We start from the raw sequence: 7,038 nt of genomic DNA, 5'->3' as shown, positions 1-7,038 counted from the left end.
AGCTAGGATTCAATAAGAGTGTTAGGAAATGCATTGAGCTTTTGGGAGACAATTTGATGGAAGACTTATGTTATGAAGAGAGTTATATTTTTAGCGGCTTCTAAATTAAAGCTTCTGATGTTCATAGCTCATAGTTGGAGGCTGAGAGACAAACAAGAGAATTACAATTGCACATGAAGGCAGCTATCCACAAATTCCCTTCTGTACTTCATTCTTTAGGAAGGACAGAGTGCTTTCAAGATATTTCAATTGTTGTCAAGAGTCATTTGAAGTAAGTTGGTTGGGAAGGAGCTTCTGAAGCTCAAGTGATTATGTGACTCTAGAAAGTCTATAAGGAGTGAGTCCAGGGCTCAAATTCAAGTCATTTAATCCATAAACCTGTGTTTTTTTCCCTGCCATAACATACTGGTCTAAGGATTAAAATGAGCTTTTGCTAAGTCTATAAACAGGGAGTGTGTACTTACACATTCATTATTTATGGTCATTTTTACAGTTCCTATAAAATCTATATCTCCTACACTCCATAATACCATGTGCACAATTTTACTCCCTATGATAGCAAAACCTTACCAGAAAACCACTAGCATTGCCAGGAAATACTGAGTGCTGATTTAATATCCGTGATGATTATTTTATAGTGTTCTTCACAATTGTAATATTTTCTCCAGTAAATTTCAGCTACACAAGGGCCAGCGTAGACTTGGCTGCTGAGATTAAGGGAGATATAAGAATGATTCTAAAGATGCTACTAATGAATCATGAAACTAATTAAATTTTTAAAAAGAGGTGAAGACAGGAGGTGGGTATGAATAGTGAGAATGTAGAGAGGTGAATGGACTAGAGAACTACAAAGCTAGAACTGTTTTTAGGGGACACTTATAAGCAGAGTGGTAGAAGTGGTAGAAGCAGTGTGGGAAGTTGACAAGATATTTTTCTAGTTTCAATTCAAATCCTCTTCAGAGGGTCAAGAGGCCCCTTGTTGGTTGGATATAGAATAAAAGATTTACAACTCAAAGTCAAACACTGGTAGACCCCGAAATAAACACTACAGCTCAGTATTTTTTCAATACCCTCTCAATTTTAAAATCAACACTCTGATGCTGTGGCCGATTTGTTTACAATTTATTTTGAGGGGATTAGTGGTGTTTGACAGATTTTCATGTGAAATTAAATCTAGACCTATTAAAACAGTGCCCCCCTGAGGCAGTCCTGAAATCATACACAGTAACAACTTGCTATTCTGTCTGTGGCTCCAGGAGACTAGGAGGCTAGTTAAGTCCAGTTTATCAAGACAGGAAATTATTCTTTTCTCTCAAAGTCTACTCTGTCACCCACCTACACTCCATGGACTCCAGTCACTGGCACACCATGTATATTCCTCAGAGCATTTAGGAAGCCAGTATAATATGTTCTTCAGAGCAATTAGGAAGTCAGTATAATATCTTTATTTTACAAATATGTAAATAGTGTTCACTTGCAATGCATTAGGTAACAGTTTTGAATACTTTATATCAAGACATTTAATCCTAACATAATAATACCTACTTCATGGGATAACTTTTTATTATGTGCATTTTTCAAATAAGGAAACTGAACTATAGAAAAGTGAAATAACTTGCTCAAGGTCACAGCTAATAAATGGTGCAATTTGAACCAAGACCATCTAAGTCCAAAGCTATGCATTACCAACCTCTCAGTGGTTTTTAAAAGTCATTTGCCTTCTGCCAATGGGAGAGTTGGACGAGGCACTTAGGCGATGGGAACAGAATGAGCAAATACATGGAGAGGAAATAGAAGTTTGTTTGTTTTTTAAATCCAGTGTGCTCAGATTGATTTAGTGACTGATTTGATGGTGGAATAAAATAAGACTGGCAAGTGAAAATAGTTATAAGATAGTATTGGCATTAACTAAGACAATAAAAATACAAAGAAAATAGTTCGGGTAAAAGTAATAAGTATCAGTGTATTGACAGCATCATTCCCGAATCTTAGATGACTGCAAGCCCTCTGCTAGAATACAATTCTCCCTTTCAGGGAGTATTTTGAGGGTCCTAAAGATGAATCTAGATTCAGTGATCCACGACTAGAAGGACCCAAAGGACTCAGCATATAGTTTGACTCATGGCTAAAATTTATAACAGCAAAATATTACAAAGCAAAGGCCGCCCTCCAAAAAGAAAGATCAATGAGGCAATAGACAGAGGAAACTAGGCACCAGCTTTCGAGAGTTGTCTGCCAATGGTGTCACACAGGATACATATAATACCTCCAGCAGTGAGTTGTGACAACACATATGAAGGGTTTTCTACTGGAAGCTCATTACAGGTTTTCTACTGGAAGGTCATTACATCTAAGATTTTTATGGGGACTGGTCACATGGGCACCTTATCCCCAGCATGTACCCAAATTCTAGAATCCCAAAGGGAAAGCAAGTGTTCAGCATCAATCACATCGTTTGCAGAAACTTTTAGGTACAGTGAGACACCCTTATTTAAGGGAAATTTTATATCAGTGTAGGAAGCTGTTTATCAGCCAAGTTCCCAGACATCATCTCAGGGTCAACTTAGCAAGCAGGACTTTTTGAGGATAGGCAGCTTCAAGCCTGCTACATTAACTCTTTCCTGCACAAAGAGTCTCTAGGGAAAAAGTGTCTTTATCAAGTAAAGAATATTGCCATTTATTGTGAGCATGAGATTCTAAATAAAAGAGACATCCATGTTCTCTTTGATAAATTAGTTTATTTGATATATGTTTTTAGTTGATATATGGTATGATGGAGTTTATTTGATATATGTTTTTATTTGATATATGATATGATGGAGGCGCCAAATCCAGGGCCCAAAACTGGTCCAAGTGTAGACTGTGGTTGAGGCTTCAAGGCTGAGAACAAATACCTGCACCACCCCCCACCCTCTGAATTAGTCTGTTTTCTGTTGCTATAACAGAATTCCACAGGCTGGGTGATTTATAAAGAAGCTAAATTTATTTCTCACAGTTTCTGGAGGCTGAAGAGTTCAATAACCCTGGGCAGGGCCTTCATGCTAAGTCATACCATGGGAGAAGACAACTGGGCAAGCAAGGGCCAGATCCAGAGAACAGGAGAGGGCAGGAGTGGTTTTTATAACAACCCATTGTTGACAAGGTAACAACATTAATCATCTCTTAGTGTTCCCACCTTGTAATATTGTCCCAATGGCAATTAAATTTGAGTATGAGTTTTGGAGGAGACATTCAAACCATAGCAACTGCTCACATTCTAAGGTATACTGCAAGACATTCTTGCAAGACTTGCAAGGTGGCGGCCCAAATAAGTCAAGCAAGCCTTATTCTATCCCATACCTCCAGAATTTATGGAGTGGTGGTCATAGGGGGCTAAGTGAGACCTGGATGCTCAGAAAATGAGTGGCCTTCTTTTTTTATCCTCTAGGCAACACAGGACTCTCCCAGAGAAGCCTAGAGAAAGAAAAGATGCAAACAGAAATGGTTGTGGTATTGGGGCTCACAGATTTAATTCAGAAAAAAGTGAAGATAGGTGATATTTCTGAAACATTGAATTTTCTGATAGCAAATTCATATCTGGTACAGTGTCTATACATTGAAGAGAAATCAGAGACGATATGGGAAAAGGATTGGTTGGCTTTGAAATAAATATACTAAAACTGAAGGATGAAATTTTTGAGTGGAAAAAGTGACTCTAGTATAATGTTTCTAATGAAAATGGATGAATATACAATACTACAAAGGTGTAATATAGATGTATAATACATTTGTATAGTGGGATACAGGGTAATCTGTTTCTTATGTTTAACAAGAATTACTAATAAATGCACACTTGCATGTATCCAATACTAGACCAGGTAGATTGTATTTGTAAGAAAAGTTTTACACCTAAAAGTCAAACACTTATAGACACAAAAGTATACACTAAAATTCTGCATCTTTATATCCTATAGACATGAAAAATAATTTTCCCAATCCTGTGACTGTTTTGTTCTTAATTCATTTTAGGTTGCTCACAATGTTTGCCAAATTTTCTTGTAGAATTATCCTAGACCTTTTAAAACATTTTGTATTTTTTAACACAGGAAATTCTTATGTCTCAATTGATTTAAATTTGTTATTCATGACATGTTAGCCATTTTTTACTTAATAATATTTAGAAACAATAGTGATATACTTAATATGATATGAAAATTACTTAATATGATATGAAAATTACTCATGTCTGAGTTTGTTGTTTAATATATGTTTGTTGTTTCAGTCCATTAATCTTCTCACTCAGGAGAATGAATGTCTATTGTACTTGAATGCAATTAGTAATAAGTTTTGATACATTTAAACAACTGTTATGTATTTTATTTTCATATTATAAATGCTCCTATGCAAAAATATTGTCTTTTACTTTGTTCCAAATATTCAGAATACTACTGAAGGCTTAATCTCTATAATTTAATTTGTCAAGGAATAGCTTCTGCTTTCTCTGGTTATATAATTTGTACAGTGTTAAAAATTCATTATTATTCAATAATTATTTATAGATTTACTGGGCATATGTTATTATTCTTTTTAATACAATAGATGACTCCACAAATAAAAAAAAATAAAAAAGAAAAATCAATGAAAAAGGCTAAACCGTGGAATGTAACAGGCGGTATAAAGCAATTTATTTGTTTTCCAACCCTATGTCATAGTAGTTAAAAACTTCAGATTTTTTGTGTCTTCCTTTTGCCAGGGACTCCTATGTCCCTAGACATCCTCTAAGAGCAGAAAAAGAGCCTCTAAGAGCATGCACACATGTGTATAAACAAAATCTTGGTGCTGTCTCATAGCATTTCTGTTGTGTTATTCTACTAAAAATTTGTTTCAACGAAATCCTTTTAAAGAAGTTTTGATTCTGCCAACGTCTCTCATTCAGGCTCCTGGAGACAGAAGATGCGGGTGGCAGTGAGTAATTGAACCAACAGCTCCTGTTTACCAAACAAGTTTGGACAGTTTATATGGATGATAGTCCAATGAAATTAAAACCATGGAGTACAGTTGCCATCAGACAACCTAAGAGGGGAACTGGGCTTTCTCTGATGGCATTCTGAGTAACTTGACTTTTTAAGTTCATTAACATTTATTGGCCACCTACATTGTCACGTTCTGATCAAAGCTTTGGAGTCGCAAAGATGACTCAAAATAATCCCTAGCCTTGAGTTTCTTGCAGACTAGTGGGGGATGCAGACATATAACAAATCATTCAGTAGGGGTTTTAAAGTACCAAGTGTTGAAATTACCTTGTTTCTCCCAAAGTCTTTCCCATCTTAATAAATAGTAACTTCATCCTTCCATTACTCAAGTCATCCTTTGTTCTTTTAACAGCTTTATTGAGGTAACTCAAGTCATCCTTGACTCTTCTCTTTCTTGTTTTCTTTTCTTTCCCCCCTACAGGTCCCAGAACCAAAAGACACTCCCGTCTTTCTCTCACACCCCTACTTTCAAACTGTGGGCAAATTCCAATGATTTCACCCCAGAATGTACACAGAATCTGATCTCTTCTTACTAATTCCACCTCTACCTTCTGGCCAAACCTATCATCATCTCTTATGTGCCTTTTAAATCTAGTTTTAAGATGGCAGCCAGATTGCTCCTATTAAAATACAGGTTTGACTGCATCACTTGTGCAAAATCTGCTAATTGCTTTCCAACTCACTGGAGTAAAAACAAAAGCCCTGAGAATGCCTACCAAGTCCTTTCAAGACCTTTTCCCCTCTGAACCCTTCTCTAGTCCTCCCCAGTCCTCCAACTGCTCCCTCTCTTCACTCTAGCCACATTGCTTTCTTTCCCTTCCTTAAACTCAGCATGCTCACTTTTGTCTTTTTAACTTTCTTTCCTTCTCCTTGCTGTTTCCTCGTTTGCAGTTTTTGTTCCTCTTACTTTCTCATCTCTGTCCGTTCTTTACTCAAAAGTCATTTTCTCAGTGAAGCTTTTTTTGTACATTCTATTTAAACCTGCTATCCCCATAAATTCTCAACACTGCTTATTATACTTCCTTATTTTTTTCTCTATAGCACTTCTCGCTGTAACATGATATCTAGTTGTGTTTATATTTTGTTGTTTGGCACCCCTGACTTGATGGTAACCTCCAGGAGGGCAACGGTTTTTTTGTTTTGTTTTATTCACTGCTGCTGTTTCTTTAGCTCTTAGTACAATGCCCAACACACAGCAATTGCTCAAGGGGTAATTGTTAAATTAATGACTTTTCTTTCCAAAGTGATCTCTGAACCTCTATGACAAACTGTTATTCTTTCTCTGGGTTTCCATAAAAATTATCACATATATAAAATTTATTTGTTCATATATCTGGCTTTGTGACTGAACTCCAAGTTTAACTGTAAGGACAGGGCCAGCTACATAACTTACAAAGGTCGGTGCAAAATATAATTGTGATGTTTTTTATTTTAAAATTATTAAGAATTTCAACAAGACAACTCCCAAGTATTAAATCAAGTGTGTGGCTCTTCTAAATACAAGTTGCGTGTCCACGAAGCCAGTCGTGTATACCTATTCATCTTCACATCCCAACGGTTAGCAATGTACTGGTGAAAAGTATTAATAGGTGCTCCATAAATGCTGTTGACTGAATGCATATATCCCTACCTGAAAGAATCTGAAAATATTCTAATTATAAAGTACCATTATCAAATAGCCCTAATTTCTGGAAGCATAATTGAAATGGTGAGCCTGAATCAAGTTAAATGTGTTTTTGTAAGTGATATGACAATTTGAAAGGAAAGTCAGAATTAGGTGTTGTCTTAAATTCTGATTCACTATTTCACTTCTGATGCTGATTAATTTTTAGACCTCTCCAAGTTTTCTATCTCAGACATTAAAAAACAAGGTTAAGGAGAGAGACATTACTCTGCTGTACTCTATTTCATTTTACCAAATAACTCTAATTTTACTCAAGATATAAAGTAAATTCCTTCAAGACAATATTTCCTAGAATCATAAAAGTGATAGATTCAGTCAGTGGTGCATATACTTTTCGAATTA

Source organism: Microcebus murinus, chromosome 10, assembly GCF_040939455.1.
Source record: "Microcebus murinus isolate Inina chromosome 10, M.murinus_Inina_mat1.0, whole genome shotgun sequence".
Classification (NCBI taxonomy): domain Eukaryota; kingdom Metazoa; phylum Chordata; class Mammalia; order Primates; family Cheirogaleidae; genus Microcebus; species Microcebus murinus.
Note: the sequence above shows the minus strand (reverse complement) of the source record.